General features: G+C 38.0%; 1 non-coding gene across 1 annotated transcript; it reads right to left on the bottom strand.

Annotated features, from left to right (window-relative positions):
* Positions 1–1,263: 1,263 nt before the first annotated feature.
* On the bottom strand, positions 1,264–1,366 carry LOC111525890. The gene has a single exon (XR_002726227.1). It is a non-coding gene; the product is annotated as a U6 spliceosomal RNA (small nuclear RNA).
* Positions 1,367–14,670: the final 13,304 nt, after the last annotated feature.

Consider the following 14,670-nt stretch of genomic DNA (forward strand, 5'->3'; position numbering starts at 1 on the left):
AATTAGATACTTTAGATTCTTTTTAGAACAATAAAAGTCAATTTTTAATAATTCATAACATATCCAAATATCACTTGACAATTAAAATCTGTGCTCTCTCAAATATTTATGTTTCCTCTCTTGAGGGATTATAAATTCAATGCCTTAGAAAAATTCATGAATAAAAAAGTATGTATAAGAAAAATAATAGAAATATAATTTACAAAAAATGTATTATAGCATAAAATAATATAGAATGTATTTCTGTAACATTAAAGATCATAGTAATTACTAGGAATGTATTTAGATTTCTAATAAGATTTTTTGTAGGTGTCTCATGGACAAGTGATTTCAATTCAGATCTTAATTTAAGCAGTACAATTTCATGTCCCTCATAAACTTAAATAAACTTAAGTCTTTGTTGGAAGCAGAGTAAAAATAATGAAGTTTGAAAACAACTTGTATGTTTTAGTTGTACCAAAGAGCATAGTAAAACATGTACTAAATAGAATCAGGGACCTTGCTTAATTGATTATTCCTGGTTGAGGATTTCAGTAAAAACTATTTCAGAAACAATTTATACACTTCACACAGAACCTGAGTGAACATTCTAATATAAACAAGTCACTCCAGAGCAGTGGTTCTTAATACAGTGTCCTTGAATAAAAATCAAGAGATTCATGGATTTGAATAAAAACATGTTATATCTTTATTTTACTTACCTCTAATTAGTAATTAGTATTTCCTACCGTTATAGAGAAAAAACAAGTTGCATTAGCAGCACTTGTGATTTTATTCGTAACAGAAATCAGAGAAATGTTCATATGACGTGATTGTTACAGTAGAAACCTCAAAATATATTTTATATATTAATGACTTTAAAATGACTACAGTTATTATTATACTTATTGCTACATCTTATCATTTAAAATATTTGATACCTTTATTTCAATATATTTGATTTTAAAAACTATTTATATAAGCTGGGCATGGTGGCTCACGCCTATAATCCCAGCACTTTGAGAGGCTGAGGCAGGCAGATCACGAGGTTAGGAGATTGAGACCATCCTGGCTAACATGGTGAAACCCCATCTCTACTAAAAATACAAAAAATTAGCTGGGCATGGTGGCAGGCACCTGTAGTCCCAGCTACTCAGGAGTCTGAGGCAGGAAAATGGCGTGAACCCGGGAGGCGGAGCTTGCAGTGAGCCAAGATGGCACTACTGCACTCCAGCCTGGGCGACAGAGCGAGACTCCATCTCAAAAAAATAAATAAATAAAGCTATTTATATAAAATGCTTCATGAATTTTCATGTTATCCTTGTGCAGGGGCTATGTTAATCTTCTCTCTATCATTCCAATGTTAGTATATGTCCTGCTGAAGGAAGTATCAATGCTATTTTTAATATTATGTATTATATTTGTTCACTAATATTCTGAGAAACATCAATATACTTCATCAAACTGACAAAGTGGTCTATAGCATAATACAATTTTGAGATCCCCAGCTCCACTACAGAACTTTCCTCTTTCTCTTATACTCCAAATTTGATACCAACTTGACTTGTCCTCTGTACTTTCAGACTGTATCTCAAATCCATCAACTTCAACTAGTTTTAATCATTTCCACTACTACTGTCTTAGGTCAAACACTTGTATTGGCATTACCGCAATAGCATTTTTATCAATCTTCTTGCTTCCATCCTTGATTTTTATAGCAATGCAATCTCAACCCGGAGTGATTGTGACCCTCTACTTGCCAAGGACATTTAACAAATCTGTAGACTTTTGTGGTTGTCAAATGTACTGGGGTGCTAATACTGTCAATTAAGTAGAAGCTAGAGATACTGTTTAACACCATACAACAAAAATTTACCCGGTCAAATGTCAGTAGTGCCTAACTCGAGGAACCCTGCTCTATAGTCTTCTCCACATAATGATCATAGTAATATTCTTTAAAAAAAAAAAAAAAAAACCCAAAACCAAATAAAATGAAATGCAAGGCAAATCGGTTTCCATCCTTTCATAAATCCCTTTCTGCAGATTCCCATAACATTTACAAGAAAATCCGTTACTCCTGTGTCCTACAAAGTCTTCCATGTCCTAACCCCTGACTATGTCTGATTTTCTCTCTGCACTCACTTTGATCCAGCTACACTAGCTGTCCTTCTGATTCTAAGAGACCTCATGCTTTTTCTTCACTTAGAGACATTTGATACCTAAATTATAGAATTTAAAATATTCTACTTCCAGATTTTTTTTTTTTTTTTTTTTTGGCTTACTCATTTCTTTTGGGTATCAAAAGTCACCCCTCCTAAAATAATAGCTCAGGATGACCTAGGAAACCTAGAATGCTGTTGTAGTCCAGATAGTTCTTCTGTGAACACGTTCAATCCACGATCATCTTTAATCCACTTTCAGAGATTGAGACTGTTTGAAGCTGAGCTGCTGACCCTAAGAGGGTTCAACTGGTTCATAGTTCCTCCTAAAGTGTAACCTATTATAATTCCAATCCAGAGTAAGGATGGTCCATCATCAGGCTTTTCTACTAGGATGACATGGCTTTGCATGGCTGCAAAAAGCCCAGTTTAATCTTTTAAATCTCTTAGCTGTCCTATCTCTAACTTAATATACCAAGAGATATTATACTCTGGCTTAACTCTACAAGTGATATAGTTTGGATATATGTCCCCACCCAAATCTCATGTTAAATTGTAATCCCCAGTATTACAAATGAGGCCTAGTGGGAAGTGATTAAATTATGGGGGTCAATTCCTCATTAATGGTTTAGTACCATTCGCTTGGTTCAGTCTTCACCACAGTGAGTGACTTGTCATGAGATCTGGCTGTTTAAAACTATGTAGCACGTCAATCTCTCTATCTTACTACTGCTTCCTCTATGCGATGTGCCTGCTTCTCCTTTGCCTTCAGCCATGATGGTAAGCTTCCTAAGGCCTCCCAAAAAGCATGTACTGACATTATGCCTCACAGCCTGCAGCACTGTGAGCCAATTAAACCTCTTTTCTTATTAATTATTCAGTCTCAGGTATTTCTTTATAGCAATGCAAAAATGGCATAATACATCAGAATTAATAATAAAGGGAAAAGTCTGAAGTAGGAGGAAAAAAAACAGCTATAAAACTGATACTATGATCCAAATATTCTTGATACAACTAGCAGGAATAATGACCATGGTAATAAGAATGAGTAAAAATGTTTTTGAACAGAACACTCACTGAGTCTTTGTATGTGAATACAAGAAATTAATAAAAAAGAGGTCAATGTAAGTGATTAGATTTGAAAGACCTAGAGTATAACATTCATAGAGAGGGTAGAAACATTCATAGAGAAGGTACATTTTTAGTAGAATTGGTTTGCCCTATTTATTTGATAATTCATTCAATCAGAGAGTGTGTGTGTGTGTTTAATACCTGTCATATGCCAGCCTTTAATCAGTGTGGATTGCAATCATGATTAAGGGAAGATCCTGCCCTTCAAGTATGCAGATTCTACTGGGAAAGACAGAAAAGTTAATAGAAAATTAAAATGCAGTATATAAGGTGGTACAATAAGGATGAGTATGAAATATCACAGAGGAGGAGCAATTATCTCAGGAAAAAGAAACCTGAAGGATGAGTAGAAGTTAACTGGGAGGTAAAAGGCCCTGTTTGATGATTGCAGAGAAGGAAGCATTTTAGCCCTAGGGAGCAGAAAATATTGTTGACATCACGGCTTTTAGGTAAGCACAAATCACTCAGCATGTATAAGAACTATTGTTACCAAATTACCTGAGGTTTGGTCTAGGTCCTGCTGCTCATGGCAAAGAAAGCTAATCACTGAGACAGCAATTATTGCCAAGGAAGAAGGGATTAATTGGGTGCTATAGCCAAGGAGATGGGAGATCAGTCTCAAATCCATCTTCCTAATTGACCCAAACAAGAAGCTTATATTGCAGAGAAGAAATCTAACAATGTGTAAGAAAACAGGAACCGGAGAGGGGCAAGGAAGCATTTATGATGAAGGATGGGTCTGCAGCTCATTGTCTAGATGTGATCTGGTGAATTTCACTTCTTCGATATTTTTGTGAGAGGTCTGATGCTCATTTCCTGAGGAAGAAACTCGGATAAACCAAATGTAAGTTTCAAGGTTTAAGGCCCTATTTCTATGTTTATTTAAAAACACTGTTTATGGGATTATTGGATTTGTTTCACTATGATATGAGGTAAATAATAATAATAGAAAAAAGCAGGTTAAAAATCTTGTTTTGAGAAAGCAAAGCAAGATGACCAAATAGAACTCTCCAGCAACCACTCTCCCTGCAGAAACACCAAATTGAACAACTATCTACACAATGAAGCACCTTCATAAGAGCCAAAAATCAGGTGAGGACCACAGTATCTGTTTTTAACATCATATCGGAAAAAGAGAGACCCTGAGGAGGGTAGGAAAGACAGTCTGGCATTGCTTACACCACCTTCCCCCGTCTCTCAGTAGCATGTGTGGGGACAGAATCTGTGTGTTTGGGGGATGGAGACTGAAGTGGGTATGGGACTTTTTATTGAAACTCAATGCTGCCCTGTCACAGCAGAACATGACATAGGGCAGAATTCTGCCAACGCCTACAGAGGAAGCATTTAGAATAACACAACCCAGAGAAATATACTCCTCTGCTCCATTGGTAAAGACCTGAGTTCAGGCTGGCCCCCATAGAGAGCTAAAGTGCCATGCAGTCATAAGTAGATTTGAATGGCAATCAGACCACAGGTACTACAGTCCTTGGACAAGTCCTGGTGCTGTGTTGATCTTGGAGCCAGCGGACTTGAGTTTCACACAACTCAGTGAGACACAGCTGTGACAGCCAAGAGAGAGCTTGCATCACCCCTCCCTTAACTACAGACAGTGCAGCTCTCAAAAAGACTCCTATCATTTGTGGAAAAGAGAGGAAAGAGTAAAGAAAACTTTTCCTGTCACCTATGGGTACCAGCTCAACCACAGTAAAGCATCAAGCAGATTTCTGAAGCCCCCAATTCTAGGCCCTTGCGCCTATATCACATTTTCAGATACCCTCCTCCACACACACCCCAGCCTCTCCCTACCCTGCCCCTGAACCAAAGGAGAAACTGTAGCCCTCAAGAGAAAGACGCTGTCCTGGTAGGATGCACCAACTGCTGACTAAAGAGCCTGTGGACCTTGAAAAATCATTAGCGGTAGCCAGGCAGTAGTCATCATGAGCCTTGGGTGAGACCCAAGCCTGTGTCTACTGTGCAAGCTTAAGGTGTGATCTAGCACAGTCCCAGCTGTGGTGGCCACAGGAGTGCTAGCATCACCCCAACAACAAAACCAGACAGCCCATCATGGAGATGGAGACTCCTTCCGTTTGGGGGAAAGTAAAGAAAGAAAATGAGAGACTTTGCCTGGTAATCCAGTTAATTCTCCTGGATCTAACCCAAGCCCACCAAGGCAGTAAGTACCTCTATGAGTCTGCAGCAGTCACATTATTACTGGGCTTAGGATGCTCCCTAGAACAGATACAGCTGCAGTGACCAAAGACACGATTCACAAACTTAAATTCCCAAATATCTAAAAGGCATTCTTAAAAACCATGGGTACAAACAAGCCCAGCCAATGAAGATTAAAATGAATGCCTGTTTAAACTATTTAATGCCCAGATATCAACAAATATCCACAAGCATCAAAAATATCCAGGAAAACATGACTTCACCAAAGGAAGCAAATAAGACACCAGTGATGAATTTTGGAATGACAAAGATATGTGGTATTTCAGACAAAAAAATAAAAACCGTTATTTTGAGAAAGTTCAATGAACTGCATAACACGGACAAGAAATTCAGAATCCTATCTCGGAGAGATTTAACAGAGATTAAAATAATAATAAAAAAGGAGAATTTCTGAAGCTGAAAAAAATAAAATGAAACTGAAAAATACATCAGAGCCTCTCAATAGCACAACTGATCAAGCAGAAGAAATAATTAGTAAGATTGAAGATAGGTTATATAAAAGTACACAGTCAGAGAAGGACAAAAAGAAGAAAAAGGAAGGAAGCATGCCTACAAGATCTAAAAAGTAATGTTAAATTTAAAAAGTTAAAGTTGTTATTGGTCTTAACGAGAAGGTAGTAAGAGAGACTGGAGTAGAACCTTTATTCCAAGAAATAACAACTAGAACTTTTTATATCTAGAGAAAGACATTAATATTAAGTCACAAGAAAGTAATAGAATGCCAAGCAGATTTAATTCAAACAAAACCAATTAAAGACATTTAATACTCAAATACCCAAAGGTCAAGGAAAAGGAACTGTTTCTAAAAGCAACAAGAGAAAAGAAAGAAATAACACATAACAGAGCTTCAATACTTCTGACAGCAGACTTCTCAGTGGAAATATAACAGGCCAACAGAGTGTCATGACATATTTAAAGTGCTGAAGAAACACATTTTTTTCCCTAGAGTATTATATCCACTGAAAATATTATTGAAATATGAAGAAAAAATTAAGGTTTCCAGACAAACAAAAGCAGAGTGATTTTTTCAACACCAGATATCTCCTACAAAAAAAATGCTAAAGAAAGTTTTTCAATCTGAGAGAAAGACATTAAAGAGCAATAAGCAATCACCTGAAGGTACAAAACTCAAAGGTAACAGTAAGTACACAAATACAGAATTCTCTAACACTATAATTTAGTGTGTAAACCACTCATATCGTGAGTAGGAAAACTAAAAGAAAAACCTATCAAAATAGTAGCTATAACTTTGTAAAGGGATAGATGGTATAAAAAGACATAAATAAATAAAACAACTAAAAGCAAGGAGTAATGGCGTTCAACTGAGTTTTTATTAGTTTTCTCTTTGCTTTTTGTTTTATAATCAGAGTTAAAGAATCATCAGTTTAAAATACTTGGTTATGTTATTTGCAAGCCTCATAGTAATCTCAAATCAAAATACCTACAACAGATACACACATACACACAAGCAAGAAATAACAACATACTACCAGATAATATCGTCTTTACACAAAGGAACACAGAAAAGATGGAAGGAAAAAAGAAGACCACAAGATAGTCATAGAACAAATAAAAACAGTAGCAAGTCCTTGCCTATCGATAATAACATTGAATGTAAATGTAGTAAAGTGTCCAATCAAAAGGCATAAGAGTGGCTAAATGGGTAAAAAACAAAATCCAACTCTATGCCGATTAGGAGAAATTAAATTCAACCATAAGGAAACACATAGAATGAAATTAAAAAATAGAAAAGATATTTTACACAAATGGAAAACAAAAAAAGTAGAAGTGGCTACACTTTTACTAGACAAAATAAATTTTGAGACAAAATTTATAAAAAAATACAAAGAAAATTACTATATAATGATAAAGGGGTCAATTCACAAAGGTATATAACAATTATAAGTACATATGCAGCCAACATTAGAGTACCCAGATATGTAAAACAAATATTATTAGAACTAAAGAGAGGTAGACCCTCCAATATATGGCTGGAAACCTCAATACCTCATTGATATTGTGTCTGGAATTGGTGGGTTCTTGGTCTCGTGGACTTCAAGAATGAAGCCACGGACCAGCATGGTGAGTGTTACAGCTCAAAAAGATGGTGTGTTCAGAGTTTGTTCCTTCAGATGTTCACATGTGTCCGCAGATTCTTCCTTCTGGTGGGTTCGTGGTCTCACTGGCTTCAGGAGTGAAGCTGCAGACCTTCCCCGTGAGTGTTACAGCTCAGGAAGGCGGGGTGGACCCAAAGAGTGAGCAGCAGCAAGATTTATTGTAAAGAGCAAAAGAACAAAGCTTCCACAGTGTGGAATGCGACCTGGACCGGTTGCCTCAGCTGGCTGGAGCAGCCTGTTTCTATTCCCTTATCTGGCCCCACCCACATCCTGCTGAGTGGTCCATTTTACAGAGAACTGACTGGTCCATTTTGACAGGGTGCTGACTGGTGTGTTTACAATCCTCTAGCTAGACATAAAATTTTTCCAAGTCCTAACCAGATTAACTGGACACGGAGCTGATTGATCTGTTTACAAACCTTGAGCTAGACACAGAGTGCTGATTGGTGTATTTACAATACTTTAGCTAGACTTAAAAGTTCTCCAAGTCCCCACCTAACTCAGGAGCCCAGCTGGCTTCCCTAGTGGATGGCACCCGGGGGGGCCACAGGCGGAGCTGCGTATCAGTCCTGCATCTCGCACCTGCACTCCTCAGTCCTTGGGTGGTGGATGGTACCAGGCACAGTGGAGCAGGGGGTGGCACACGTCAGGGAGGCTCGGGCCACACTGGAGCCCGCTGCGGGTGGGCTTGGGCAAGGCCGGCTGCAGGTCCCAAGCCCTGCCCTGCCCTGGGGAGAGGTGGCTGAGGTCCCAGGAGAATTTGAGCCGATGAGGGCAGGCCAGCAGTGCTGGGGGACCTGGCAGAGCCTCCGCAGCTGCTGGCCCGGGTGCTAAGCCCTTCACTGCCTGGGGCCGGAGGCGCTGGCCGGCCACTCTGAGTGCGGAGTCTGCCAAGCCCGTGCCTACCCGGAACTCACGCTGGCCGGCGAGTGCTGCATGCAGCCCTGGTTCCCACCTGCGCCTCTCCCTCCACACCTCCCTGCAAGCAGAGGGAGCTGGCTCTGGCTTCAGCCAGCCCAGAGAGGGACTCCCACAGTGCAGCAGCGTGCTGAAGGACTCCTCAAGTGTGGTCTGAGTGGACACTGAGGCTGAGGAGGTGTCGAGAGCGAGGGCTGCTAGCACGTTATCACCTCTCAATATGATCTGACTCTGTGTCTCCAACCCAAATTTCATGTTGAATTGTAATTTCCAGTACTGGAAGAGGGGGCCTGTGGGAGGTGATTGAATCATGGGGGCAGACTTCCCCCTTGCTGTTCTTGTCATAGAGTTCTAATGAAGTCTGGTTGTTTGAAAGTGTAGCACTTCCTCCTTCTTCTCTCTCTTTCTCTCTCCCCCTCCTGCTGACCATCTGAAGATATGCATTGCTTCGCCTTTGCCTTCTGCTATGCCATGATTGTAAGCTTTCTGAGGCCTCCCCAGCCATGCCTCCTGTACAGCCTGTATAACTGTGAGTCATTTAAACCTCTTGTCTTCATAAATTGCTCAGTCTCAAGTAGTTCTTTATAGCAGTGTGAGAACAAGCGAATATACTCACTTTCAGCATTGAATAGATCATTCAAACAGAAAGTAAACAAAGAAACATTGGACTTAATCTGAACTATACAACCAAATAAATCTAATAGATACTTACTAATAGATGTCAACAGCTATATAACACATATTCTTTTCCTCAACACTTGGATAATTTTCAATGATAGGCCATTTGATAGGCCATAAAAGAAGTCTTAAAATGATTTTTACAAATAAAATCCTATCAAGTATCTTCTCTAACTGAAATATAATAAAACTAGAAATCAATGACAAGAGAAACATTGGAAACTATACAAATACATGAAAATTAAACAATATACTGCTAAATGGCCAATGGCTCAATAAAGAAATAAAGAAGAAAGTTATAGATGTTCTTGAAACAAATACAAATGAAATACAAGATACCAAATCTATAGGAGATAGCAAAAACAGCATTAAAAGAAAAGCATATAGCAATAAGCACCTACATCAAAAAGTAGAAAAATTTCAAGTAAACAAGCCAAAGATGTTGCTTAAAGAATTAGAAAAGCAAGAGCAAGCCAAATTCTGAATTAGAAGAAGGAAAGAAATAATAAAGATTGGAGAACAAATAAATGAAATCGAAACGAAAAAGTCAATAAAATGAAAAGTTGGTTTTTTGAAAAAAAAAAAAAAAAAAAAGAAATACCTCTAGCCAGACTATGATAAAAACAGAGAAGACCCAAATAAATAAAATCAGAGGTGAAAAAGGAGACATTACCGCAGACCACAGAAACTTACAGGTTTATTAGAGATTACTATAGGCAACTGTTTGTGAAAAAAAAAGGGAAAAACCTAGAAGAAATGAACAAAGTCTTTGACACATACAACATATCAAGATTGAATCATAAAGAAATTCAAAATGTACAACATGAATAACAAGCAATTATATTAAAGCTATAATAAAAAGACTCCTGTTAAAGAAAAGCCAAGGACCTGATGGCTTCACTGCTAAAGTTCACCAAATCATTAAAGAAGGATTAATGCCAATCCTATTCAAACTATTCCAAAAAATTAAGGATAAAATACTTCCAAGCTCATTCCATGAGGTCAGTATTACCCCCAAACTAAAATCAGACAGACACCACAGAAAAAAAAAGTTAAGGCCAATATATCTGATGAAAATAGATGCACAAAATCTCAACGAAATTCTCAGCAAACCATTTAAAACACATTAAAAAGATCGTTTATTATGACCAAGTGGGATGCGTCCCAGAGATGCAAAGATGGTTCAACATGCACGAATCAATCAATGTGATATACCATAGACACATAGACCAATGGAACAGAATAACGAGCCCAGGAACAAATTTACATGTCTACAGTGAACTCATTTTAAATGAAGATGCCAAAAGCATACACTGGGGATAGGATAGTTTTTTTCAGTTAATGATGCTGGGAAAACTGGAATCCATATGCAGAATATGCATATATACTGGCATATAGAGAATGAAGGACAAAAAACATTCAATTATTTCAACTGATGCTGGAGAAACATTCAATAAAATTCAACATCCTTTTGTGAGAAAGGCTCTAAAAACTGGGTATAAAAGGAACATATCTCAACACAAGAAAATCAGTCTATAACATATGCACAGCTAGTATCATATTGAATGAGAAAAAAGACTTTCCTCTAAGATCTGGAAGAAGACAAGGATGCCCACATTCAGCAATGTCATTTAGTATAGTACTAGAAGTTCTGGCTAGAGCAAAATTAAAAAAAGAAAGAAAGAAGGGGCATCCAAATGGGAAAAGTAGAAATCGTATTATACTTGTTTGCAGATGATATGATTTTATAATTGGAAAAACGTAGTGACTTCTCCAAAAAACTATTAGAACTAGGAAACTAATTCAGTAAACTTATAGAATATAAAATCCATCCAACATGGATGAAATTGGAGAACATTATGTTAAATAAATTAAACCAGGCACAGAAAGAAAAATTGTACATGTTCTCACTCATACGTGGGAATTAATAATTAAAACAATTGAACTTATGGAGATAGAGAAAGAATGATGGCTACCAGAGGCTGGGAAGGCTATTGGGGCCAGGGGAACATGGGATGGTTAATGAATGCAAAAATATAGGTTAAATGAATAAAATCTTATATTTGATAGTACAAGATCTCTATAGTCAACGATAACTTATTTTATATTTTAAAATAAATAAGAGTGAAATTGGAATGTTTCTAACATGAATAAATGATAAATGCTTGAGGTAATGAATACCTCCATTACCCTGATGTGATTATTACATACTATATGCCTGCCTGAAAGTATTGCATGTACCCCGCAAATAAAAACATCTGTTATGCACTTACAATAATTTTTAAAATGCACGTTTTTAAAACATTATGCTTGGATTTAATTTTGATGACTGAAATAATTTGTTTTGGTATATGCCATTACCTAACCAAAAGTAAATAAGTAATTGTCCTACAAAGATAAGATAGCCCTTTAGCAATAGTATGTTTTTTATATTAATGGATTTATCATTTTCATTTTGAGATGAGCTACTCAACCTGAAGTCTGACTAGAAACCTTAAGTAGTTATAAGAAGTTATTGTACATTTGCCTTTATGACTTGACAAAATGAATGTGGACTTTTGAACCCAACAAATTTGTTGCTAAAATCTCAGCTCTACTTTCCTATATTTGAATGTGAGCAAACAATTTAGTCTTCCAAACTTGGGTATAATTTCTAACTAGACTATCTTACTAATGGTTATACCATAGAAAGAACTAAATGAGAGGGTTCCTGACAACTAAGGAACATTGAAAAATTACAGATTCAAAAGTCAGCCTCTGAGGCTTCTAAGAAAGTAAATGAAAGAAATTTTAAAAAGCTACAATGGAAAAAAGTCATTTCGAAGTGCTAGCACTAGTCACTAAATTTTACACAATGAATCCTGACATTGTAAACTATATGTTTCCTCTTGGGATTTCACACATGGCACACAAACTTAGCAAGGGATCACTTGTCTCTGCACTCATTTTCTCATGCTATGCCTTTGAAAGTGTAATATTGCATCTGCCACCTTATCAATTTTTTATGCTATTATCTTTTAAAATGCCCTTTTAAATACCTTCAATCTAAGATTATGACCTCTAGTCCCTGAATGTTTAACAATAATTTGCAATTCAACAGTCTCAATTCATTTCTAGATCATAATCCAAAACAGCCTCTGTGCCTCTAATTATTCCAGAAACAACAATAGAGAAAAGACATAATAGTGATATCATTATTTGAAAACATAGCACCACTGCCATTTCCCAAATCCCTAGTTCAGGTGCCCCAGGTAACTGTAATCAAGTATACTTAGACTTCTAATCATTTGAATATACTTAATAAAGTATCATTGCTTTTCTTTACAATTAAGGTCCCTTTTGACATAACTGAGTTAAAGGACTTAGCACAGTAGTATATTAACTGAAATAAAGTACAATATAAAATAAAAAAAACTTAAAAAATTATTTCCATAATTTATTGTTACTGCCCTTAACAATGAAACAAGTTCAAATACATTAAATACATAATTTATTTTTTGTAGAAAATTAGCTTTTAACTTTTATATATGCTTTTTACTGTTTAGATTTTTTAAATTTTTATTAGAGTATATACATATATATATATGGAATGTATTAAAGCTGCAGTCACAGAATCACCTGCAATTAAACGAAAATGTGTATTTCTTTATTTCACTATAAAAAATAATTTGGAGGGGGCAGAGCAAGACAGCCAAATAGGAACACCTCCAGTCTCCAGCTCCCAGCGCGAGCGACACAGAAGACGGGTAATTTCTGCATTTTCAACTGAGGTACCGGGTTCATCTCACTAGGGAGTGCCGGACAATTGGTGCTGGTCAGCTGCTGCAGCCTGACCAGCGAGAGCTGAAGCAGGGTGAGGCGTTGCCTCACCTGGGAAGCGCAAGGGGGAAGAGAATCCCTTTTCCTAGCCAGGGGAACTGAGACAAACACACCTGGAAATCCGGTAACTCCCACCCCAATACTGTGCTTTACCAAGGGTCTTACAAACGGCACACCAGGAAATTATATCCCACACCTGGCCAGGAGGGTCCCACGCCCATGGAGCCTCCCTCATTGCTAGCACAGCTGTCTGCCCCTAGTGGGGGATGTCTCCCAGTTAGGCTACTCAGGGGTCAGGGACCCACTTGAGCAGGCAGTCTGTCCATTCTCAGATCTCAACCTCCATGTTGGGAGATCCACTGCTCTCTTCAAAGCTGTCAGACAGGGTCATTTGCGTCTGTAGAGGTTTCTGCTGCTTTTTGTTGTTGTTTAGCTGTGCCCTGTCCACAGAGGTGGAGTCTACAGAGACAGGCAGGCCTCCTTGAGTTGCTGTGGGCTCCACCCAGTCCGAGCTTCCCAGTGGCTTTGTTTACCTACCTAAGCTTCAGCAATGGTGGGCGCCCCTCCCCAAGCCTCGCCCTGCTTCAGCTCTCACTGGTCAGGCACATCTCCCCCTCCAAAGGAACGCAGCTCATCGCCAGCAACGGATCAAAGCTGGACGGAGAATGACTTTGACTAGTTCAGAGAAGAAGGCTGCAGTCCATCAAACCTCTCAGAGCTAAAGGAAGAATTATGTACCCAGCACAAAGAAACTAAAAATCTTGAAAAAAGAATGGAAGAATGGATAACTAGAATAATCAATGCAGAGAAGGCCATAAACGAACTGACAGAGATAAAAACCATGACACGAGAACTACATGACAAATGCAGAAGCTTCAGTAACCGACTCAATCAACTGGAAGAAAGAGTATCAGCGATTGAGGATCAAATGAATGAAATGAAGCGAGAAGAAAAGTCTAAAGAAAAAAGAGGAAAACGAAATGAACAAAGCCTTCAAAAGGTATGGGATTATGTGAAAAGACCAAATCTACGTCTGATTGGGGTGCCTGAAAGTGAGGGGGAAAATGGAACCAAGTTGGAAAACACTCTTCAGGATATTATCCAGGAGAACTTCCCCAACCTAGTAAGGCAGGCCAACAGTCAAATTCAGGAAATACAGGGAACGCCACAAAGATACTCCCCGAGAAGAGCGACTCCAAGACACATAATTGTCAGATTCACCAAAGTTGAAATGAGGGAAAAGCTGTTAAGGGCAGCCAGAGAGAAAGGTCGGGTAACCCACAAAGGGAAGCCCATCAGACTATCAAAAGAAACTATCATTAGAGTGAACAGGCAACCTACAGAATGGGAGAAAATTTTTGCAATCTACTCATCTGACAAAGGGCTAATATCCAGAACCTACAAAGAACTCAAATAAATGTATAAGAAAAAAACAACCCCATCAAAAAGTGGGCAAAGGATACGAACAGACATTTCTCAAAAGAAGACATGCATACAGCCAACAGACACATGAAAAAATGCTCATCATCACTGGCCATCAGAGAAATGCAAATCAAAACCACAATGAGATGCCATCCCACACCAGTTAGAATGGCAATCATTAAAAAGTCAGGAAACAACAGGTGCTGGAGAGGATGTGG

This window comes from Piliocolobus tephrosceles, chromosome 13 (genome assembly GCF_002776525.5).
Source record: "Piliocolobus tephrosceles isolate RC106 chromosome 13, ASM277652v3, whole genome shotgun sequence".
Taxonomy (NCBI): Eukaryota; Metazoa; Chordata; class Mammalia; order Primates; family Cercopithecidae; genus Piliocolobus; species Piliocolobus tephrosceles.